The following is a 26021-nucleotide window of genomic DNA, read 5'->3' on the forward strand; positions in this document are numbered from 1 at the left end:
AAAGCAAGCTTTAACTTCATCTTTTAAATTCAGCCTGTGCTGAGGGAATGGTCATTTCCTAGGTCTGTTTAACACCAGAGGGAACAGAAGCAATGCAGAGCATGGCTGACTTGATCACACCCCCAACAAGTTCATCAGTTTCATTTTACATTGCACATGGATTTAAGTAATAACATGCCTTGGCTGGCCACTATAAAGAAATACCAGAAAAGACACTTTCCTTTAAAAAAATGCAATATTCAAGGAAAAAAGGACAGAAAATGCTATTTCCTAAAGTTTTCTTGGTTCCCAATAACTGGCTATGAGTATGTTCCAAACATCTTTTTTTTTTTTTTCAAAAAACAACAGCCTCATGTTGAAAATCTCCTTTTGCTGTTCAGATGTGGTTGTGCCACTTTCTAGCCCAGAGTTCCATAAGATGCTTCCTTCCATCACTACCTACACTTCCCCTGGATGGATATAGAAGTCCTTGTAGGAGGATACTCTCCTCTTTCTCTAACAATAGGAAAGAAAAAAGCTTCACGATCTGGGACATACATAGACTTCTAGAGAAAAAGAGACCTCCTTATGGCTCATGTCAGAGATTGCATCAGGACTGTGCCCAGCCCACCCACTCAGAGATAAATACAACTAGCCACAATACCCACCCTTCCTACTTGCATCCAGAATATAAAAGAAACCACCAACTTCCCATGGATACGGACGTCAGCATCCTCTCAGATATTAACAACCAAATTATAAATCTGCAGTTTTGATCTTGCTATTTCATCTCCTTCCACAATGAACAGTAATTTAATTATTCTTGAGAGGTTTACTGAGTGCAAGTTAAGGGCCAGGCACAGTTGCAGGTGCTGGAGATACAGCAGTGAATGAGGTAAATAAGGTTCCTGACATAGGGGCCCTTACATTTAACAGGAAACAGAAAATAAACAAGTATACAAAGAAGAAAATAAGAGAACTTCCAACAGTGATAAGTTCTACAAATTCTTTCATACAAGCAGGGAGTGATGCAACTCACTGGAGAGCTTAACAATGTCTCTTTGGCAGCTGAATGGAGAAGTTTCAAAGAGGCAACAGTGAGTGAATGGATCAATGGTGGCCAATTCTGAAGCTACTCAATTGTGCAGGTGAGATATAATGGTACCTTTGCCTAGGATGGTAGCAGTAGAGATGGAGAGAAACGGATGGATTCAGGACAGGTTCTGGAGGTAAAACAACTAGGACCTGCTGATGAAGTGGATGTGGCCAATGAGGAAGAGGAAGGGGCTGAGATGACACATAGGTTTTGGTTCAAGCAACTGGGTCAATGATGGCTTCCTTGAGGGAGAAACGGGTTGAGAGAGGAAAGAAAATCAAGAATTCTGATTTGACCTTGTTAACTTGGAGACATCCAAGTGGAGATGGCAAAAAAATACTGAGAAGTCTAGAACTGTGTTGTCCAATACTATAGCCGTTAGCACACGTGGGGATTTAAATTTAAATATATACAGTTACAAACTCATTCCCCCAGTGCATGAGCCACATCCAAGTGGTCAGGTGGACACAGAAGCAGCTACTGTCCTGAACAGCACAGGTGTAGACTGTTTCAATCACCATAAAAAGCTCTCTTGGGCAGACTTGTCTAGAATGAACATGATAACCTGCTAGACTCCTTTCATTATTATAAAGCTTATTGCAATTATAAAATACAAAATGATAGTCCTCGGAGACCTGTAGCTTTGAATGATGATTGGATTATGATCTGTCTGAACATATTTGTCTCTAGTCTCATTTTAATTCTCTAGAAAATAACATAATACAGGCACTGGAGGAGAGTGAACACTAGATTTATAAGCCTGGCTTCCAGCTGTCTTCACTGCCAGGGATTTCCAGCAAAATCACTAAACTTCTATGTGCCTCAATTTCCCCACCTACAAAATTGGGAGTGATCTGGAATGGATTATATTGAGAAGTATGTTGGAGAATGTTTCCAGCTCTCCAGATGGCTCCACTGTTCTCTGGTCAGGTCTATGATGTTTTCACTTGCAAATACTGACATGATGTTATCTCAAATGGCAAAACAGATATAAAAGGGCCTTTGAAACATATAAAGGACCCTACAGTAGGCATAAAAGGTACATGTTCCATAAAGGTGAGACAAAGCAAAAGAAATATGCCCTGTGCCTTGAGTCCACCACAGAAAGTCGTGTGTTTTGACACATTGGCAGGGCTACCGACTTGATAAAGTAATGCCATATGCGTAAAAGCATCAAGAATCAAGTGTTGATCCCCAAAGGTAAAAGACAGTAGTCACCAAAATGGTGACATTTTCCTTTATTGTGCAAGGTTTCTGTCCCTGGGAAGGGCACACCTGGAACGGGTGAGCTGGCCTATTTTAGCCAAATGGTACCACACCCTTTTCCCCACCTTAAGACTATGTCCTGGCCAAAAGGGCTGGTCTGGGCTGTTCACTGGGAGAAGCTCTTCTACCTGGTCACTGCTCTTAATCTTCAGAGAGCTTCTAGTGACTTAAAGTTTGTTTTTAATTGAGGAGCTGGTGGTATATGTCCTCAACTAATTTGTGGATAAGTTGGGGAGAAAGTATCCTCATAATGTCAATGCCAGTGAGAAATCTTTAAAAATACACATGTATTCCTAGTTTGCCAAACTTTAAGAGAATATAAAGAAGTCACAGTGAACAATTAATTGTGAAATATTATACTCCACATATTTTTTTTCTCCTTTTCTATTGAAAGGGCAATGGCAGTTTTTTGTTGGTTTGTTTCCCCCAATGGCAGTTTTAAAAGGATAGCATTCTTGGAATGACCCATATTCCCACCATACTAGTGCTACTATTTATTTTTTTCTGTTACCCTCGATAGACATATGTGTTATATGACTGTGGCCATAGTTTATATGCTATTGGTAGCAAAGGCTTTGGAGTTGGACAGATCTAGGTTTGATGCTGGCTCCTCAGCTAATGACCTGCAAGCCCTGGGACAATTTACCCCTAAGCCTCAATTTTCTAACATGTAAGGTAGGACTAATATGACTTTTGCACATTGTTGCTCTAAGGATTAAAAAAAGAGAGGACGCTAGGATAGAGCCATCAGGAAAAAAACCCATATATGACGCTGTTATTTTCTTTTTCCATTTTACTTTCAATTTCAAATATTTTTTGTGTGTTTCTACACACATTCATAATGACTGCTTAAGGGACCTAAATCTCTCCCCTAATGCTGGATATTTAAATTATTGCCAGTTTTTATTACTATAAATAAGATTACATTGGAAACCTTCATGCTTCAGATTTTTTCATCCCTTTAACTTATTTCCCTAGCTTCCCTAAATTCCTAACAGTAGAATTAGTAGGTTTTGCTTTTAAAGGGGCTTTTAAATTAATGTATGATAATACCACCAACAAAATAATTGAGAATTTCTGAGACCTTGACATTTTATACATAAAATGGTATTCCTAATGCTGCTTTAATTTTTATTTCTAAGATTATTAGTGAGGATGGACATTTTTTCCTGTTTATTAATGGTTTGTTACCTTGAGAAACAGTAAGTCTATATTCTTTGCTTATTCGTGTAGTAGGGTCTTGATATTTTTCTTTTGAATTTGCATGAGTTCTTTATAGTGCATGATAATCAAGAGTTAGTATATGTATTTGCTACAAATATATTACTGATATCTGGCAATTTTAAGATAACCATCTTTTCCTTTATACAGTGTTTTAATAATAAGCAACAGCCATATTTTGTATAAACCTCCTGAGCTATGACGTGGCTTCATGGCAAAATGTTTGGCTTTTGACTGCTTTTCACTGTCCATTTACACCCACTTTGATTTTCCCAGCTACCCTGTGAGTGAGCTCGGGAGGATGACAATTCCCACCTTACAGCGGAGAAGAGTGAGACCCAGACAGGCCAGGTGACTTGCAGAGGGTCCCCGAATCCTGGACTTGGCCAAGACTGGCCTCAGTCCTTTGCTCTCTGAACCCAAGGCCTCCTCGTGAAAGGAAGGTCACAAGGTAAAATGAAGAGATGCATTTTGTGCAAAATGGATGATTACACAAAGCACCAATTCCACATTGTTTCTGATTAAAACTCCTTTATACGGAGCATCAGGGCCCTGTGCCTGCTGCACTGGAAGCACTCAAGAAATGTTAGTATGGTTTTAGCAAATCCACCAAAACCATGGCTTACATAACGGACCACCCTTACGCAGTTCTTACGTAGTTACAATAAGTTCAATAACTTAGAGCTAAAGCAAGTGTTGCTTTATTACTATTGTTTTAACCTAGCTCAAGTATCACTTCTTCCCCCAAATATTCCCTCCCTCTTTGGCTCCAAGAAACCACTCTTCTCCTTGAATTTCTACGACCTTTACCACCTTCTACCTGTCATTACAGATGCTTCAGAATGTGTTTCAGCTCTTCTATTGGATGATAAGGTCCCAAGGGTCCATATATTATTTGTGTTTGTATCTCCCAGAGAGCCTAGCACCCTGCTCAGCACACAGGTGGCACTCAGTCAGTGTTTTATGGGGAGATGGGGGAAGAATTTTATATAGCTAAGAGACAATGATAAAAGCAATTACAGTTTGGTTAAAAATCATAGGTTGCATGAACTGTGTGCTTTTTGCTACACCACTCCTTATTTTGGCAAGCACACTATCATGGGACAGTTCTAATGCAGTCTTAAGCCAGCAGTCTGCATTAGCTAAACAATACTAAACTACATTAAACAGAATGTCCAAAAGCATTTCCAGCCTTGGACAAATCTGTACAATTCTGCAGATATATCTGTTATGGTTTTACTTGCAAATTCTGATATAACTCATTCCTCAAAAATTCACTGTGTACACGTACACACACACACACACACACACACACACACACACACACACACAAGTCCTGGTTCAGCATCTGGAAAAAACTCAGATAAAAATATGGAACATCTGTTTCCTAATATCAGGAAAATTCACAGGAAACGATTAATGTCCACTAGGGAGAAAGAAAAATAATCTGGATCACATTATGAAATGAAACATCCAAAATTCACAATTTAATACAGTATAGCCTGCAAATCATCAGATCTTCAGAACTGAGGGGAAGATTTCACATTTTATTAAAACTTGAGAGAGTAGAAATATCTTTATGCCATGTATATACAAATAAACATAAAATTGAATGCCCTCACCCTACATATATTCTTGGGTCCTATGTCTCCCCACTGATATTTATGCAATGCTTGGCAGCTGGGTGGTTTACTGCATGTGTATTTTCATAATGTGTTCAGTGTCTTACAGGGCAAACGAAGACCTAACTAAACTAGATGGTGGTCCCTGGATGAAGAGGCTGTAGCTCTTTTGAGAAAGATCTAGAGTGGCTTATGTCTCCCAAGGAGGACTGCAAGGATAGTCAGGGCCACTGCAAAGCCAAAGCCAATTGTACATAAAGATGGTCTGCTCCTTGGCGGCTCTTGCACTATCCTGATCCTTATAAGCCTCTCTATACCTTTTATGTGCCTGGCAATGTGGAATGTTCTGGGGGTTTAACAGAGAACAAAACACAGTCCCTCTCTGCAAGGAGCCTACAGTGAGTCATACGGACAACTGATCAGGCAATCACAGCTCCAGAGGCACATAACCTATCGTGCTAAGTACAAGGAGCTCTGAGAGCACAGAGGAGAGGCACCAATACCAGTCTGGGATGATCATGGAAGGCTTCCAGGGGGAAGTGGTATCAAAGCTAAAGTGTGAAGAGTGACCAGGGTTAGCCAAAAGATGAAAGGAGGGAGGCATGAGCAAGGCAGATGGAACAGCTTGTACAAATGCTGGAGAGGAAGCAAGTACCTGTGTGTGCTTGGGGCTGCGATTTTAAAAGTAAAGAGTTTCAGTGAACACTGGGGTGCGTGTATCTTTTCGAATTGTATTAAAATATACACATTAGTATATATAAAATAGATAACCAACAAGGACCTACTGTATAGCACAGGGAACTACACTCAATGTCATGTAAAAACCTATAATGAAAGAGAATGTAAGAAAAGAATATATATATATATATATATGTATAACAATCACTTTGCTGTACACCTGAAACACTGTAAATCAACTATATTTCAATAATTTTTTTAAAAAATCAGAAAAAAATCTGAAAAATCTTTGAGCATTTCTCAACTCAACTGTACATGCCAAGTGATGCGGTAAACTGAAATACTTAAGGACTTCATATATTAAAAAAAAAAATGAGTAAAGAGTTTCAAATCAGCGAGAAGCCTCATTACATAAGAGGCAGTAGCATGTAAAACCCAAAGCGGGTAACCACAGTGAGAAGCATAAAGACAACAGAAAGAACCCGGGATCTCTAGCATCCTCACATCAGAAACAGCTGGCACTGACCCATCCCCAGGGAACAGCCAAGGCCTTCTTAGGCAACAGGCCTCTGGAGGAGGGCAAGGAGAGAGACTGCCCGTCAGAGGTGATGCTGGTCCCCAATTCCAAGGAAAAACACATAGCCAGCTACCCAACCCCACAGACAGGAGTAGTGAGTAGGCCTTACCACAACCCCATGAGGAAGAGAGAATTGTCCCCACTCTACAGATAAGTTGCTGGTTTTAGAAGACAGTATTTATTGATATTCCTTTGTGTTAACTGACTCTTCTTCTGACTAGAGAAACCAACTCATCTTGGTATGGCTAGGACGTTCCAGTTTTAACACTGAAAGTCTCATGTCCCAGGAATCCCCTCAGTGCCATATAAACCAAGACGGATGGTCGCCTACTCAGAGTTTTTATGCCCTAGGTTTTTATATTAGAACCAGTGCAAAGTTAAATGTGATCTAACTCCCTGGAAGCTAACCTAGACCTTTTGAGCTTCAGGAAAAGCTTGGGGGCTTGCCTGGGGGTCCTATATCATTTGCAATAATTCATGCTCAATTATATTTGCAAAGCACAAAAACTAGCTCAGGGCCTAGTGATCACTAGCTGTCATGCTGAAGGGAATCACTCACTGAACGCTTACTGAAAACTGTAATCAGGCAAAAGAGGGTCTGAATTTAATTTTTGTGCTTGTTGTTGTTAACTGAGAATTAACCAAATACCTTTCAAATTTAATACTGAAAATCATCCTTAAATAAATGAATCTACTTCCCTATCCAGAGCAGTAAACATATTTTCATATATCTTTGTTAACTAGGGACCATATCCATTGCAATGGCTTACATTCTTACTGGTCAACAGACAGTTAAGAAAGTTGAGAAGACAAAGAAAAATAGTAACACAGTTTCCAAGAACTACAGGCCCAATAGGATATTACTTTATGGTAATATTTGACAGGCAGAGGGTAGCTGATAAATCTTTATAGAATGACTGACGGTAAAAAAATTGGGCCATGGAGAACCACAGAAGAGAAAATTACCAGGGCTTGTGGATGAGATGATGGCAATCCTTGAGCTTTTGCTACAGTGCTGTTGACTCGGGCAGCTGCGGCACACGGTTCTTGTCTGATAAAAGGGAACGTAAGCTCTTCAAGAGCACTCCTTTCCTTGCAACAGGGTAATGAGTAAAACAGCCCCTGCGGCCTGCAGTCAGCAGAAGATGCAGAAAGACTTAAAATTGGTAAGAGCCAAGGGCCCACCATTAAATCCTGATTCAAAGGCACCCCTGCTCCCGCCCCCTACCCCCCAAAGCTCAGCTAATGTTAGCCAGGCTCAGTGCTCTTTGTGAGAACTCCTGAAGCAGGAATGGATGAAGATACGACCTTAGACTCTTTTTCTGGCAACAGACAATGATCTCCAACGTATTCCTGATTAGTTTTCAAGGAAAAAAATATTTTTAAGATCCAATCATGCCTGGAAAAAAACTATTCAATAGGGTTGAATTTTATTAGTCTCAGAAAACTTAAAAAAAAAAAAGTAAAATTTAGTAGCATTTATCACCAGTAATATATATTAGAACTATGTTTCCCTCTAAAAAGTCCAGTTTTATGGGCGCATTCTGGGTAACTGAGATTCTGCTTTTATGTTGAAAATAATCATGTTGTCCACGAGGCTTAGCTCTCTAATCGTATCACTCCTTTCCATGACACACTTTCCGTCAGACACTGAGACAGAGAGATTCATCACAGAAATATTCAGGTTATGTCCGCTGCACAGAGTCAGGCAGCATAATGAGGGCAGGATGCAGCAAAGGGCACTGCCCTGAGCCTGAGTCAGAAAAACAAGAGAGAGGTTTTATTTTCACTCTGCCAGACCGCTGCTGCGGATGAGCATACTTCTGCAGACCTTGCACTCAGAGGCAGGAGGCAGTAAGTAGTAGTCCTCAAGTGAGGCTGTGAGCGGCTCCCTGCAAGTCCCACATGTTTACAGGCACTTACAGCACATGCTATGAAATATATCACCCTGGTTTCGGGACTTGGACTCTACTGGATGGTTCAGTAGAGTCTTTCATTGCAGCTACCAAAACAAGGCTGGGCATGGAGAATCTTCTAAGGATTGTCCATCTTTTTCCTGTATCCTCAAGAAAGAGATGAACAGCGCTTATGCAAACAAACAAACACACAAACAAATCCAGCTATGTTCAATATAATCCACTTAACGCCACAATTCAACGAGAAGACAGCGCCCAAGAAAATCAGTACAACCTTCCTGTACTTAAACCTACCACTTGTACTTGCTTCCTGGGTAAAGCCACCTTTGCTGCCTCTATTCTAACATTAGTTTGCACCCCCTCCAGATATTCTCAGGGAGCTTCCCGTTTTACATACATTCTGAATGACACAACCTGCTGACCCTCCTTGAGGGAAATATACAAATATATACCCGCTGCACCAGGAAAAAACAAACAACAAACAAACAAAAAACCAACAACCACCACCCAGAGCCAAGAAAGAAAAAAAAAAAAATCTGTCATTCCCCATACCACTGGGAGGACTTTAAAGGCAGCCCAGGGCATTCAGCAATGTTCTAACTGTGGAGCTAGTCATTTCCATGCTCAGCCTTCTCCTTGGACCCTCATGTTTCTCATTTGTTCATGTATCTGCATGGACAACTTGATTATAAGGTCTTCTGACTGCACAGGCTGTACTTTAAACTTCCATGTATTTGTTTTCCTTCCCACAAGAATGAGTTCTTAACATACCTCAGGCTTCCAATAAATTAAAAAAAAAATCTGTACATGTTTTTAGACAGATGTACATGTTTCTATCTAATTATCTATACCTAAGATGTTCACAGTGGCCTAGCAAAAGAGTAACAGAACAGCTAATTCAGAAATTCGGTTCCTATTTATCTTCTATTGGCAAAGCTGGCTTTTGTTCCTATGAATATGTCTCCCTTAATTCTAGGAACAGCTGTGGATACTGATGATGTAAGACAGTCCTTCTTAACCTTTTAAAACTCACACTCATTTCTGATAACCATAAAACCTTCCCCTTCCCTTCCCCAACCAGATTTTGATGTGCCTTTCCTCAGTTGTTTCGGGAAACTATGACATGCATTCTCATCCCCTTTCCTCTTCCCTAAATCTACATCTCCATTCCCAGTCTTTTCTCTGACTTACCATCTCCCCAGTGATGCCTTATGAGGCATCTGAAACTTGTAACAATGGCCACAGCCAAATTAATAACCTCCTCACACGGTTCCTCCCCTGGGGTTCCTAGTGCGAAAAGTGGGACACCACCATTCATGCCCCTTGTTCAAGGCAAAATCCTCAGGCATCTTTGGCTCCATTTTTACCTACTCTACATCCAGTCAATGTGTCAGCACATCCTGTCAGCCCTACCATCTCCCCAATTCTATCACATCTCCACACTCCTCCCCTCCCCGCTTCCTTGTCCAAACTGGCAGCATCTGTCACCCGGAGGATATCAGCCTCCACGCTGACCTCTGGGCTTCCCTCTTGCTCCCCGCCAGCAGGGGGCACTCGTGTCCTCAGATGACGTCATTCTTCGCTCAAAACCCGCCAATGGCTTCCCAGCAGGCTTAGCGCTCCCACCCTTCGCCTACCAGGCTCTACCGGAACCAGCCCGGTCACTCGATCTGGCCACACCGACCTCCCCGTCTCCTCAGATACGCCATGACACTGATCCTTCCCGCTGCTGGACTTCTTCTCACAAACGCCGCAGGCCTGCACACTCCACGGCCTCACTTCCTCTGGGTCTCTGACAAGTGTCACCTCCTCAGAGAGGCCCTGCTCTCTCTTCCCTTACTCCGCTTTGCCTTTCTTCATAGTACTTGACACTGTCTTTTCTATCCTACTGAATTATTAGCCCTGCCCTCCACTGGCATGTAAACCCCGCGAGAAAAGGACGTTGTTTGTTCCCTGCTGTACCCCCAGTGCCCGAGGCGACGCCTGACACAGACGAGGCATTCAATAAAATAATCTTTTTTTGTTACTGAATAAATGCATATTGTCAGCGAACCAGAAGTATTTTGTTGAACTTGATTTTCGGATGTTTGTGTTATGAAAATAAATATTTCCCCTTTTCCCAAATGAATCATAAGACATCGTTTTTAAACGACCCCCCTGCACACACACACGTACTTTAGATTCTGATAGGTCTGCCCTCTCTGAAACACCCCACCAGCGGGTGGGCTAGGGCGCCCCATTCCCTTGAGGGTCAATGGTGTGGTCCCCCAGTTCAATGTACACAAACTCGTGGCTGCACCCTGAGTTTTTACTAAGCATCTGACATGTTTTACAGTCTCTTGCCTCTTACTAAAGCCTTAAAGCTTTATTGCCTTCAAAAAATGCTCAGAGAATTCAACTCATAAAGAAACTGTCTGCCTTATTTATGGCAGTGGCAGTGTTTCTTTCAGTTAATTCTGAATACAGCTGGCTCAGATTTTAGTGCCAAGTGGCTGGCTAAACTACTTTTGTTGTATGCTTCCAGTCAGTTTGGGCCCAGTGGCCACAGGAAATACTGTGGAATATTAAGAAAACTCTTTGGAAGAGACAGAGGGAAGGAGGAGGCACAGAGCCTTCTTGCCAGGCACCTCCTATACATCTGGGTTTTCTGGTTGCTTCTTCAATATGGGTGCTTTTCAGAAGAACAGTGTTCCCTTCATGAATGAGCCCCATTTATGATGAGGCACTCTGAGGGGACGGCCATTCTCCCAGCCCTCTGGCATTTTCCCAGCGTGGCCTTGAATGCAACCTCACAGAGACCAGTATCTCTCTCTGAATTCCACCTTTCTCTCCTTTACTTGGCCTCTTAGCAAACCTCAGCTTCAGAGTCTAGTCAACTGGCATTTATCTACTGTGTCTTTTCTCCTTTTCTTAAAGCATCATCTGTCTGGAGCTTTTGTATGTGAGACTTTGAAATTCTTGTATAAAAACAGGATATTATTAATCTCCCGTCATTTGAGAAATAGCACAGTTCAAGGATATGGTCAAATTCTAAGAGTAGAGATAACATAAATAGAAAGCATTGATCAGTATCAGTTCTGCCCCTTTACCTCCTCAATAAATGAAATGCAATAAATCAAATGCAAGTCTTGGTGAACTTTTATTGACATGTGTGAGTACTTCTTTAAATCTTAAAAGTTTTGATGTTTGCGACATGAAATCCTATTTATTTAGGAATATTTGTTTAGGAATGTAAGTGGTTGGGTGGCTTCTCCAAAAGAGGAAAATGGCAGATATTGATTATTAAGCATTTTGTCATCCAAGTCAAAAGCTCCCACGAAAATATTTTGATATATATATATTTTAAACCACAAATTTGGATTCCTAGAATGTGTGTGTGTGCAATTTAACTCTGGACTTAATCCCGCTGTAGTCTTTCCATCCTTCTCAGGCTAGGCAAGTGGTTTCCTTTCTTCCTCTGCTCTCTGAGCACTGAACCTGGGCAGAGCCAATGTAAACTACACACTAGTGTACAACCCTCAAATTCCTACACTCTCCTGCAAAGCTTCACTGCCAACCCTCCTTTCAGAACATCTGCCCCCCCCCAACCCCGCCCCAATACTGTTTTATATTTTCTTCTCTTCACTTAGCTTGGTCGGGAAGTATTTTGTTAACAGTCTTTTTTGGCCAGTTTCAGCACAGGGCTTCTGGCAAAAGTCAGGGTTGCAGCATTTCAGAGGCCTAGCACTAACTCCAGAAAATATTTTCCTATTTTAACTCTCTTACTCCTCTTTGCGTCTACCACTCAAAAAAGAAGAAGAGAAAAAAACAAAACAAAACAAAAACCCTCACACACACAACCAAGAGACAAAAACATTTCTACCCAGCTTAAAACCAGCAGAATCATTACACCCCAGTTGGGGGCTTGCAAATCCTGAAACTCCTGGCGCAGATAACACAGTTTTACAAGCAAATCATCTCCATTAAACTTGAACTTATGCTTTTTTTTTTTTTTTTAACCAGTTCACTTATATGAAAATGAACGTAGCCCTCAACATTTCCCTGCCAACAGAACCCCAGTTTGTTTGGGTGGAGATGCTGTGAGCTCAGGAAAGGTGGGAGCCTTGGCCTAAGGGAGGCTGTGTGCTCTGTCCACCCAGTGAGGCCCGAGGGGACATGTTGTGAGTCTGCCGGGAAAGGATTTTGCCTCCTCACGAAAGACATGAGACATGTGCCAGGTGCCTCCTTGGTTCTCAACTTTGAAACTGGTAGTAAAGCACAGAAGAGTGATCACCATCGGTGACCATGAGAAAGCAAGTCTGAATTTCAAAAACAACACAGCAAAGAAGGCAGATCCCATGAACGAAAAGAGCACAGCTCTTTAGTGGCAAATGGCAGAAGTAACTACCTCGTCTACACTTTCTGAATATGTGGAAAATAACCCCCTACTTGTTAGGGTCACAATTAGTCATGTTTTCTTTTCTGTTACTTATAGCCTTGATATACATGAGATGACAAAAGAGAGGTTTATGGCTTCTAAATTTGGTCCCCACTAACTTAGAAGTGAGAAAATTTGCTTGGCAAACCTCAAGCCAATAGGGCAAATATGACTTGTTATGAACGTACCTATATTATTTAGCACAGAGGCTCTCAGTTTTTACCAATCCAGAGTAACTGCTCCATCCATCCATCCATCCATCCATCTATCCAACCATCCATCCATCCTTTCATTTTTTCTGCCAACAACCAACTGCTGAGCCTCTATCCAGTGCTGGGCGCTGCACTAGGCACTGGAAATATAAACAATGCCAAAAGACAGAAAAAACTATACCCATTTTAGAGATAAGGACATTTGAGTTTCAGCAGCTTTAAATGTTTTCCCCAAAACCACAAGTCTACAAGTGGCAGAGTTCAGAGTCAAATCCGGGACTGTATGAATTCACAGGCCTTGTGCTTTTCACTCTACCATGCAGCTTTGAACCTAGCCATTACTTTGTTAGCCCAATTTAGAAATAAAACATTGTATTGCTTTTTAATATTCTACAATTTTGATTGTCTCTCACCCCACCATCTGCAGTTAATCTAACGTAGTTACACTGTATACTGTATCTAGACCCACCCAGACCAAATATCCACTTTTCGCCTTGAAGTCTGCCACTGTGCTTACAGGATGGCAATGTCACCATGATGACGTCTGCTTCCACAGCACTCATCTTGCATCTGTTGGCCACTGTATGCACCATCAGTTGGAGACCTTTTCGACCTTGCTCACCAGCACCTGGTACTCCATTGCACATGATAGGTCCTCCCTACATATCTCCTAATTATATAAAGAAAAATAAGCCATGCTGTCTCAGGAACTCTGGAGTGCCGGTTCTTAGGACTCTTAGTTTAATGAGCTGATATCACTTCCAAGACCTTGCCAGAGAGTGCCATTCCAGAAGGTACATAATAAGTCGTTGACTAAGCAATCTGCACACTGTTTATAGCAAGTATGTTCCTCACTGTGGAATGCTGGCAACAACCCAAATGTCTAGTATTTGGATACAAAGGTAAACCAACGGCTACTTATCAGTAGAGGAGATCATTTTACTGCCATCCCAAGGAGAAAGAGGTGGAGTGTAAGGACACAAGAAAAGGGCAACATCAACCAAGGTTAGATGCAAAAGTAGACCAACAAAGAAGAAGTACATACTGACCCAACTATGCAAAAATACGCACATTGGGAAAACTGGCACTAGAATGTGAGGACCTAAGTGTCCGATGAAGATTCAGAATTTAATAAAACCACTCACAATTGGCTCTTCTATTTTATCTCCACAGCCCTTCTTAAGATCCATATTACAGAATTCTTACAAAATGCATATTCACAATTTAACATGTGACCAATTTTGAAAAACATGCCTTCTGGGTTCCTATCATGAAAATGAATGACGTAGTGATAAAAGACACCCATTTATTTGCCAGCTTAAACGTATACATTGTTCTCGGTGCCTGAAGGCCACATGATAAAGTTGTGTGTGTGTGTATGTGTGTGAAAAGCATAATACATGACTCTTTCCAAACTGTACATTCAGATAACCCAGGCTTTGCTTTGCAGGGACAGCCCTTCCTTGCTGAGGCACACTCAGGATGCTTTTTGCTTGAGGCCTGGATTGCTATACCTTTCCTCTGGCTAACTCTGGCTTGTTCAAGAATTTCTGAACTTGGGTACACTTCCCTCAATAACAATAATAACAATGGGTACCATTTATTGAACATTTTAGTATATACTAGGCGCACTTGTAAGCACTTTCCTGTGAGCCCCATTTGAATTCAATCTTGGTTTCTACTATAACCCCAAGCACAGAGTATATGACATAGAGCAGATACTCAATCAATACCTGTTTACCAGTTGAGTTACACTTTAGTTCATTTAACTCTTATGTCCACACTAAGAAGGAGGTATTATAATTATCAACTTTTTATAGATGGTATGCAGAGAAGTCAATTGCTTAGTAGCTAACATTTTGCTAAGGTTAATAAAATGAAATAGTTAGCTTCCTGCCTCAGCTCACCCCAACTCAAAAGCCAGCTCATTCTAACTTGGAATATCACACTTTTGTGAGTTAAAAACTAACTGGCAAAACACAAAAAGTCATGCTCACCAGAATCATCTCTAAGATTCTTTTTCTACTCATCTCCAACTTGTCCTTCCATCAAAATGCAGGCCCTTGAAAGGCAGGGACCCCCTACCCTTTCAACCTCACTGGAAGGATGAAACACTCTCCTAAGATGTCACCGCATACAAGAGGAGCATGTAGATAGAGGAAGGTAGTCCTGCTGCACTTAAATTCATAAGCACAGTTGAGTCAGGCAGCGCAAAACCATAAATTAAATTGGCTGTGAACAACAACAACAACAACAACTCAAGTATGGGTAACACAAAAATAAAACTTTAACATTTCACGCCTGAAATCTCAAGAAGCCCAACCCGGAGTATGTGGCTTCGGGAAAAGGACCCCTTGCTGTCGCCGTTCTGCCTTTTGGAAAATCCCCAACTGACTGTATTCAAATGACTCCCCATTAAACTTTTCATACTTTTCCTGAAGAAGTTCTTACCTAGAAAATGGGGTGGGAGGTGAAAAAGTCCCGTTCCCGTCAACGTGGGTGCTGTCTCTGGGATGTTCCTAACGTGGCCACGAGGCTTTTAACAAGAAAACCAGTCCCTCAGAACCAAGACCTTTCCCGGGTGACCAAACAGGCCAGGCTCTTTAAGTTCTATCGAAAGCAGGGCTGAGGCGACCAGCACGTCCACGGACACTATAGGGTTACCGCAGTGGCACCGAAACCAGGGTCCCTGACTCAAATGCTCTCTCCTCAGACCCTTCCCCAGTCACCAGGCCAGTCTCATTTCCCCCCACTTCCATTTTTAGTCCTCTGTTCAAGAACCTACAGGAGGTGCCTTTCACCATCTGCCTCAGTCTGCCCTCCTCTGGTGCTTTCCAATGCTCTCTGCATGAGGCCACTTGAGCTAACCAGCTTGAACTAACCAACCAATCCCTTCCTTACTCTACTTTGGGGACCTCCCCTGCCATCCTCTTCCTCTCTTCACACATGCCTCTCGGTCATGCTGGTGGCCCAGCCTGGAATGCCCTCTGTCCACTCAAGTCCCGTCAGGCCCTGCTGATGCCATTGCCTCTAAGGTGTCTCCCCTACCCCACCGCTCCGACGGACTTCCAATCACCTGCGTATATGCTCAACTCTGCTGCGGAAAAGAACAGACTCCCTCCAGTGACCTCACATATTAGAGGTTTACTGTAAAGATATACAAAACAATGAGGGCCATGGTGACAGGCCTCCCTGAGACCAAAAAAAAAAAAAAAAGCAGTTCAAGAATTGAGAGGAGCCAGGGCAGCTTTGGGGATTGAATTCCCTGGTCTCCCATTAACGGCAGCAATTATGGGATCCCCCAAACTGATGACTCAGCCTTTTTTTCCTCTGCTTGGATTGCTCCTGCCATGCATCTTAGGTCTCCCCTCTGCTTCTGCTTCCTCATAGTTTCTGCTGACTCAGAGCTTGTGATGTGGCTTCTGTGACTGTCTTCCCAGCCACAGATGAGAATACCAACTGCCAACTCTCCCAGTCCTATGTGTCTTTCATTCACAAATTCTTATAAAGAATCCGACTGGGCACATGGTGCCTTTACACTGGGCTGAGACTTTCACAGCAGACCAGAATGCTTCTTAGACTGGCTGCCGTAGGGTCAGGGCCTCTTCCTGACCCAATCATCTGAGGCTAAGGAAGAAGGGCTGGGGGAGAAGAAGTCATACTAGTTAGGAACATGGCCACCCATTTTTAACTAATAGTCTGGGCTGCTTCCCTCAGCTGAAACTGGACTTCTTAGAAGGAGCTGTAGGCATGGCAGACACATTTATTAGTCTCTTGGGTGAACTGCTTTTCTTCACATCTCTAACGTACTTATATTAACATGCATTCCAGGCATGGTATTGATGACAGAGCACCATATACTAGTCTATAATCATTTCATGCCTATTTGAAGTGATTTTGTACCTAGTTAGATCGTGCTGGAAAACCCAGAACCACAGTGACATTCGTGGATAAATTTCATCATAGGAGGGATTTAAGTATTCACTGATGTATGCCAGCGACTAGAACTGTTCTAATTCAGCAGCTCTCAAAACTGTTTAGTTTCAGCATCCCTTCACAGTCTTCAAAATTGAGGATCACAAAGGACCTTTGTGCGAGCCACAACTACTAAGCCCGCATGCCTAGAGCCCGTGCTCCGCAACAAGAGAAGCCACCGCAAAGAGAAGCCCGCGCACCGCAATGAAGAGTAGCCCCTGCTCACCGCAACTAGAGAAATGCCGCACGCAGCAACGAAGACCCAACGCAGCCAAAAATAAATAAAAATAAAAATTTTTTTTAAAAAAAGGGCCTTGTTTATTTATCTTACTCTATCGATACACACACACACACACACACACACACACACTATTGGAAATTAAAACAGAAATTTTGAAAATATTTATTAATGGACTAAAAATATAACAATGATAAATCCATTAGATCCTAACAAAAACAGTACTTTATGAAAAACAACTATGTTTTCCAAAATAAAAGAAGATATAGTGAGAAGTGTAGGGCTGTTTTACCTTTTTGTAAATCTCTTTAATGTCATGTCTGTGCAAATCTCTCTAATAGAAGACAGCTGGATTCTCATTTCTGGCTTTAAGCCCCATCTGTTGTGATATGTTGTATTGGTTGTAGTATATGAAGAAAGTCTGGCCTCACATGGATATAGATGGAGAGGCTTTTCAGGTAATGGTGGATGCTTTTGACTACACCAAGACTTACACAAGTGATGATTTCTTAAAGGTTAGCTGAAACCCTTTCAATGAACTTTTCATGTTCTGCTGTATTAAAATTGCTTAGTCCATCTTGCATTTGAATAGACCTTTATACAGGGCTTGTACATCACACACTGGTCTTTGAAAAACATCAGTTCACTGTGTCATGCAGGTTTTCCATATCTTGACACATTTCATCACACAATACCAAGAAAAAATACTCATTAACATTACCACAGATCTCATTAGGGAAGTCGTTAAGTATACTTTCTTAAAAGTATGTTTGAGAAGTTGTCAAGCTCATGGGGGCAGACAAAAGTTTTCCAAAAATCCTCATTTTTTCTTGAAAGCTAGAATTTTATCACTGGCAACAAATACTGCCAGTCATTTTTCTTGAAGTGACAAGCTGACTTTGTTCTTTTTTTGAGAAAACATCTGCCAAATATTCAAGTCTAGATAGGCATAGTTTGTCTGTCAGACATTCTTTCAAAAAAAGCGGCTAGTTCAGCTTGTAACTCAAATAATTGCACAAGTGTTTTTTTCTTGAGACAATCATCACACTTTAGTTTTAGCAGAAGAGCTTTATTTTCCCTTCTGTGTCACAAAGAATCTTAAAAAGATATGCGTTCAAGGGTTGAGACTTAATAAACATAATAATTTGTATTGCTTCGAGGACATTCTTCAGTGAAAATGGCATTTTGTTTTGTTACTTTATTGTGGGTGTGTAGTGGTGAGGAATATGGTAGTACAGTTTGGTGCCCCTGTCTTGATTAATAATTAGGCACAAGGAGTCTTAGCCTCCACTGCTTTTGCAGCATTATTTCAAAAGTCTATACAATAAAAAAAGTCAAATATCATCTTAATACTATAAAAAGAAATCTGACCTTGTGGACTCCCTGAAAGATTCTTGAGCCCCTCAGGGTCTATGGACCACACCTTGGAAAACACCGTTCTAAAAAGTGTTTGATAAATACTCTTGAATCCATCAATGAATGAATAAAACTTCATATTAAGCAGGGAGGTTCTAGAAAGGTTTACTGGATAAGATACCTTTTCAGTTGGGCAATCAAGAGCACATAGGAGGTTTAGAGGTTGGGAGGAGTACAAGCAAAGATACAGAGCTAGAAATGTGCAGGGAACCTTCCTGGAACAGAAGCAGAAGAAAATACAACTTCAGATGACCAGCACCTTCCACGTAGCAAAGCATGTTCATGCCCGTCATGTCTGTCAACTCCCACAACAGCCCAGTGAGACTGTCATCATCGTCCTTGTTCAGATGAGGAAACTGAGGTCAGTCTGGAAGCTCTTTGAAGGCAGAAACCATGCATGTTTTCTTCACTAATAATACTCAAAACCCACACAGTGACCAGCACATCAAAGGCACACAATACATATTCACTGAATAAATAAACAAATGAGGCGCAGGGAAATGAATTGTCTGCTCAGGATCACACACCTAGAAAGTGGTGGCTAAAGGACTGAACCCAGGTCTTCTGGCACCAAACTCCACGTTGTTCCCGCCATACCCTGATGCCTTTAAAGTGATAAAAACCAGGGCCATGCTGCTGTGGGGCGCTTGGATGTCAGTACTAGTGGTTTATAAATTGAGGGATTTTTAGTAAAGGATTTACATGATCACATTTGTGCTGTAGACGATCAAACCCAGCCGGATCTGGGAAGGCTTGGAGTGGAGAGGGACAGGAGGAGAGACCCATTAGGATTCTTTCAGTGGTCTACGTGAAAAGCATGACCTAATTCTGACACTTAACTGTGTGAATTTGGAAAGTTACTCTTCCTGTTTGATCCTTACCTTCCTTATCTGCAGAATGGAATAATATTGGGTTGGCCAAAAAGTTCGTTCGGGTTTTTCCGTAACATGTTCCAAACGAACTTTTTGGCCAACCCAATAATAATACGTAATTTCATAGAGTGATCGTGAGTGTTAAATGAAAAAGATGCACACAAAGCAACACCACAGTTCTTGGCTCCATATTAGCTACAAAAAAAAAGAAGGAAGGGTGAGAGGGAGGGAGGGAGGGTGGGTGCAGGAAAAGAAGGAAGAAGGGGAAAAAGGCGGGGGAAGGAAAGGAAGGGGAAGAAAAACCAGGGAGGAGAGGGAAATATTTGTTGAATGCCAAGTGAACGTGGGCAGTGCCAGAGGGAGAGAGAATCTATTAAGCCCTGCTTGTGGTTTCTTAAGACAATAATAAGAGAGAATAAGAAAGAAGATCATTCTAAGGTTTCAAGCCTGGGGGACCGTAAGAATGAGCTGATAGGCAGGTACCCACAGGGCATCCAAATGGAGGTGCCAAGGAGGCTGGCTCTGTGGACGCCGAAGGCTCAGACTTCCAACAAAGATCCAGACAGTCAGGGAAGGGCACAGAGTAAAGGATCAATTAATGTCTACGGGACATGTGGCACAGTAAATGAGGGCAAATGGGAAAAAAGGAGAAAACCGGATCAGAGACACGAAAAGGAAGCACCTGCTTTAAACCACGCATCGGCTCCCAACCCCTGTCTGCAAGGCACATTTAGGCTCTCCCATCTCTAGCCAGCCCCTCCCGCTCCGCCAAACCTGACATTTGACGCGTTCACAACACCAGACTTCTCATACACTGTCCTCACTGTCTGAAAGGCATTCACTGCTCTTCCCCAGAAGCAGAGTTTCTCGAAGAGCGGTACTTGTGATTTTTAAGGTCATATGTTAATATTACGGCAAAACAAAACAATTACGGAGAGCATTGTTCACAGTGGTACTTTTGAAGCTCTGGTTCCCTCATCACCCCCTGGGTTAGTCCTGCCTCTCTCCGCCCTGCTGCTGTGTCCTCTGAGCCCCACCACACACTTGCCTCTCCCGGCTCGTTTCCTAGGTTTGCTGGACCTTGTTCCTTCTGCCCACCACTCTTCTCCTGCTGTAGTAGAAGGAGGTGTGTCTCTTCCCCGAGATGTGACCCTGTCCTGGAAGTCTCAGAGGCTCAGTCCCACTCAGTTGGCTGAGTGGGCCAGGAAAACAGATACAGAAGGTCCCAGTAGAGGAGCCGCAGGCAGAGGACGGGATACCACTGGCCAGAGGTGTGGGGAGAGACCAAGGATGGCAGATCCAGAGGAAGCTAGTGGGTTTCACAAGTAGAAGACTATTAGGGATCTAAAGCATGCACTCTCATCAGAAGGGGTATTGCCCACTCCCCGTCCCCAGTGTGGGTGCAAACTGGCTCTTGGGGGGGAGTGAAAAATTCTTAATATGACAGTGGTTTGTGGCCCTCTAAAGCTCAACCCTACTTAATGTGTGTTCCTTAATATTTAATTTAATTAAACCAATGAACTTAAACTTATTTTACTCTTTCTCCTTATGGGGTGATAATGAAAAAAGGTTGGGAAGCACTGATCTAGAAGGTGATTCAGTGAAAGGGGTGAGAGGAGGGCACCCTGTAAGGACTGAAGGCAGAAGGAAACGGTGGAGGAAACTGCAGTGATAAAGCCTTTTTGTTCCTTCTGTTCATGGGTAAGCCTCTTGATCTATAACCACAGAGTACTTAAACACGTCAGGCCCTGCAGGAAGTACTGTACCTGTAGTGTTTTATCTTCACAACAGCCTTCTGAAGTTATGTTCCCTTTTTAAAGATGCTTAGAGATTGTAGGTAGCTTATCCAAGGACCCATGAGTGGTCAGTGGTAAATGATGCAAGTTTAGTCCTTAGCCCAGGTTGGACACATCATAACTATGAGCGGAGCTGTTAGGCCTGGACACATCTGTGCGGAGAGGAGAAGAAGTGTCTGCTACATGGTGAGTGTACCAAAAAAAATGTTATTTGAATGAGACGGCAGAGAAGCGAAAACGCAATTGGGAGAGGAAACAATTGACGGGGAAGGAATCCAGGCAACTGGACATGACAGCCTCCAGCAGCAGAGCAGGGCGGAAGGAAGGAAGCGCAGAAAGCGGGTTCAGGGCTGGAGGAGGTGATGGGGCAGGGTCTGGGGGACAGAAGGAGTGGACAAATCCTGTCCTCACTGGGGCCGGCAGCTGAGGGCAGACTGCACGAGTCCCTGGCGGAATCAATCCACACAACTGCATTACTCTCTGCAGCAATCTTCTTGAATGAGAATCTGTTCATATTATGTCTCCCTCCTCTTTCCCCAAGGCCCAGATTTAGAAAAGGTAACCGGACACCTTGCTTTAGTGAAATAATTCCCAATCTTTTCTAGACGACTTCTTGCCATCAGAAACAAGAAACAAAATAACTTCCCAGGCCCTCAGTAATAGTAGCTGTCGTTCCAGGGTCCACTGTGTGAGAAGATGCTCACTCCACATTAACTGTGTCCAGCTGAGACACTTCATATGACTTCACAGTGCCTTTATCACAAAAATGCATGTGTACAACAGACATCCAATACGTGAGACATTCAGTCTGTGGGCCATGCAGACTGGATCTGCAAACCCCATCCCCATTTGGACCATAGGTTGGGAACAAGTGGTCTACAAGAAAGGCACGTGACATCCTAGATGGGGAAGGGGTCTGGCATTACCCAGACCTCTGTTCAAATTCCAGCTCTCTGATGCCCAGCAATTTAATGATGGGTAAGTTACTGAAACTTCAGTTTGCAATGCCTCGGTTTTCACCTTTGTAAAATGGGGATAGTCATATAAGGTTTTTAGCTTCAAATGGGACGGAATTTATCACATGTAACACAGTACCTGACACAGAAGAGTTAGTCATTAATGATTACGTCAGTTCTCTACAATCAGTGGTTCAGTTTTCAAAGTGTGGTCCCCAGACCAGCAGCATCAGCATCGACTGGCAACTGGTTAGAAATGCAGTTTTCAATGCAGACGCACTGACTCACAGTACTACGTGTTTTAACAAGTCCTCCAGGTGACTCTGGTGCTAAAATTTGAGAACCACTGCTCTACAGTACTGGTTTTCAACTTAAAAAAAAATAAGCCGGGGCTTCTCTGGTGGCGCAGTGGTTGAGAATCTGCCTGCCAATGCAGGGGACACGGGTTCGAGCCCTGGTCTGGGAGGATCCCACATGCCGCGGAGCAACTAGGCCCGTGAGCCACAATTACTGAGCCTGCATGTCTGGAGCCTGTGCTCCGCAACAGGAGAGGCCGCGATAATGAGAGGCCCGCGCACCGCGATGAAGAGTGGCCCCCACTTGCCGCAACTAGAGAAAGCCCTCGCACAGAAACGAAGACCCAACACAGCCAAAAATAAATAAATAAATAAATAAAGACACATGGGACTCACTGTGGGATATATTTTAAAAAAATAAAAATAAAAAATAAGCCGAGGAATGCCTTCTACAAAAGGTTCTTCAGAAGGTTGATTTGTGAAATATGAATATTTTAAAAATTTTATTTATTTTTATGTATTAATTTTGTATTAATTTATTAATTTTTGACTGCATCGGGTCTTCGCTGCTGCGTGTGGGTTTTCTCTAGTTGTGGCGAGCGGGGGCTACTCTTCATTGCGGTGTGGGGGCTTCTCATTGCGGTGGCTTCTCTTGTTGTGGAGCACGGGCTCTAGGCACACGGGCTTCAGTAGCTGTGGCACGCGGGCTCCGTAGTTGTGGCTCGCGGGCTCTAGAGCACAGGCTCAGTAGTTGTGGCACATGGGCTTAGTTGCTCCGCGGCATGTGGGATCTTCCCAGACCAGGGCTCGAACCCGTGTCCCCTGCATTGGCAGGTGGATTCTTAACCACTGCGCCACCAGGGAAGCCCAAAATATGAATATTTGAAACAGCTCTGAAGGTTCTGGGTAGGGAGAGCTCCGACAAGTACCCTCAGATCCTGCCTCATTCCCCGCAGCCATCCCGAGGGACCTCAGGGGCAGGAAACAGGGGTCTCTGGCTTAGTTACAGACGCTACAATTTTGGGTGGCACCACTTGAAAGAATTAAAAGACTCAACACGACACTAAACCGTTCAACCATAATCACAAGGCACACTCAGCTGCAGTAAAATAATGCTTCCCGGGGTTTCCATGGCATCTGCAGCTAAGCCACTTCGCCCTGGGTCACCCCCCCAGAGTCACCCTCCAACACCGACCGCATTGCTGGCCCTACCCGGTTGTCTCATGTGCTTGGGGGCAAACTTCCCACAATTGCCAACCTAGCCGTCTTTCTTTGGCCCCAGCTTCATGTTTCACTGCCTGCTGCTCAGAGCAAGTTTTACTCCACTCACACCAGGCTAGAAGACCTACTTATTCTGTGGTAGCCAAAGTACATTTTATGCCTTGACCAAAGTTTGGTGGCACACTTCTGAAGAGACTCGAGGCCCACCAGTGAGCTGTGGGCGTGCCAGTGGCGAATCACCACCTGGGAACAAGGTTTGAGAACCACTGATGGAGAGGCTATCGCTAAGGAGTCCTGGGAGGGTTTTATCTGTTTACTGACGATTACATTCCACCCGGGGCTTACATAGGCTGCCGTGAGAAAAGGAGCACAAGGAAGAGAAGCCAAGAGGGGAGGCCACAGCTCCCAAGAGAGGGGATCCACTTTGTTTTCTCAGATGAAACAGCTGACTATGCAGAGAGGGATTAGGGAATGCCACGTTAAGCAAGATTACTAGGAAAAACTAGCACCCACTGATCAAATCAGTCATCTGTCATCAGGACAATGTCTCCCAGCTTGTATTTCATAGGGGTTGCATGGTATTTGTCTCCACCCTGGCGATGAGGATCACCTCGACACAGTAAGTTCATCACCTGCGGCACCTTAGAGAAAAGAAAACCCACCCACGACTTGCGTCAAAGCCAAAAATATTTCCAGACACCAAAGACCATTTTAAAAAAAAAGCTTGCAAAGGGATTTCTTCTCACTGATTTCCTACTCTAAGACTCCCCCGATATTATTGAGATGAGGGAGCAGAACAGGTATCAACTTCAGGTGACAGATGAGGAAACTGAGGCAGAGGTAGGCTAAGCACCCTTCCAAAGGTCACACTGCTGATCAGTGGAGAGCCACGTCTGCACACAATGAGACTTTGGAGGGAGATACAATCCAACCCACTACTTCACAGAGGAGCCACCTTTCATCCAGAAAGAGGGGGTGATTGGCCAAGGCTGACTCCCCGGGGTTGGCACAAGACCAAGTGTACCTGAGCCACCAGAAAGGTGAGCCTCTCGCCCTGTGAGAATATAAGGCAGAAGGTGAGGACAGGCCTTTTTCTCCTCCTCAATGTCTCCAAAGCTGGACTGTCCGAAATGGTTGTCACTAGCCATATGCAGCTATAAAAATTTGAATTTTAATTAATTAAAATTAAATAAAGCAAAAGACAAATCCAACTCCTCAGTTTCACTAGTGACATTTCAAGTGCTCAGGAGCCACATGTGGCCGGTGGCTACCATCCTGGACAGACTGAACATTTCCATCCTGCAGAAAGTGCTACCGCACAGAGCTGCTCTAAAGACACACTTACGACAGGTGTGTAGTTGGGTAGAACAGGCAGCTGGACCTGGAACCAAGTCCCGGGGGTGCCACCAATTAGTTCTACAGACTCAGGCCAATGTCTGGCCCTCAGTTTCCTCATGTGTAAAAAGCAGGAGTTGGGCTCCATGATCACCATGGCCCATTTCCACTGTAACTTTCCTTAATTCTGTACCTAAAACTCCCGACGGTAGGCTCCTAACCCTCCCCACTCTTCTTTCCTAGGACCTCCTGGCTGACCCTTTATCAAATTAGAGCAAGAGAACAATGCACCTGGACTTAATTATTTCTTGTAGAAGCACAGTCACTGAATGAGAATTAAATAACATCCTTCTAATTACTTCAAGAGTTAACAGGAGAAATGGCCACAAGAACAGTCTCTCCAAATGGTCCCCAGGAATAACTGCTGAAGATACTCAGGAATCCATCTCCAGTGTCCCTCACATAAGGACCTACATGACAAATCTGTTGGCGTTTAGGGCCAGAAAAAAGCATATTTCTCCAGAAAACTGCAGAAAACATTTCCTTTCACCACAGAATGAAAACTACATTGTTCACTCTGACTTGGGGGGAGCTGGTGGTGAGATATTGGCTTCTCAGAGGAACAGATGATTGGGGCCCTTCTGCCCAGCACCTGGGTCAATGACGTATCTTGCACAGAGCTCCTGATGGCTTCCGGCTGTAGCTCTGCCCCACTGACTATACAGTTTCAACAGAGGTCGCATCTAACCCTTTTTGAAAGTACAGATGGAATTACAACACGTTTCAAAAATAAATAGCTTAATGATCTTCCCACTATACTTACTGTAGAAATATAAATTTGGAGTACTGTGAGAATTAAAAACATGGACTTCAAATCATCGTGCTGAAGAGAATTACCTATTCTGGCAGAATTCTCAAAAGGCTGGCCTGGG

The 26021-nt window shown here is 43.2% G+C and overlaps 1 protein-coding gene across 4 annotated transcripts in view; it reads right to left on the reverse strand.

Moving 5' to 3' along the window:
• Nucleotides 1–26021, reverse strand: part of GNG12 (G protein subunit gamma 12) — a 123630-nt gene that overhangs the window by 77574 nt on the left and 20035 nt on the right. The window contains exon 1 of one of the 4 annotated variants that reach the window (XM_028163848.2): nt 7406–7426. The exons of the other annotated variants lie outside the window; for them this stretch is intronic. The gene's annotated coding sequence lies outside the window, so the exon portion shown is untranslated. Of the gene's footprint in view, nt 1–7405; nt 7427–26021 lie in introns of those variants that run through there. 4 annotated transcript variants of the gene reach the window in all.

This window comes from Balaenoptera acutorostrata, chromosome 1 (genome assembly GCF_949987535.1).
Source record: "Balaenoptera acutorostrata chromosome 1, mBalAcu1.1, whole genome shotgun sequence".
NCBI lineage: Eukaryota > Metazoa > Chordata > Mammalia > Artiodactyla > Balaenopteridae > Balaenoptera > Balaenoptera acutorostrata.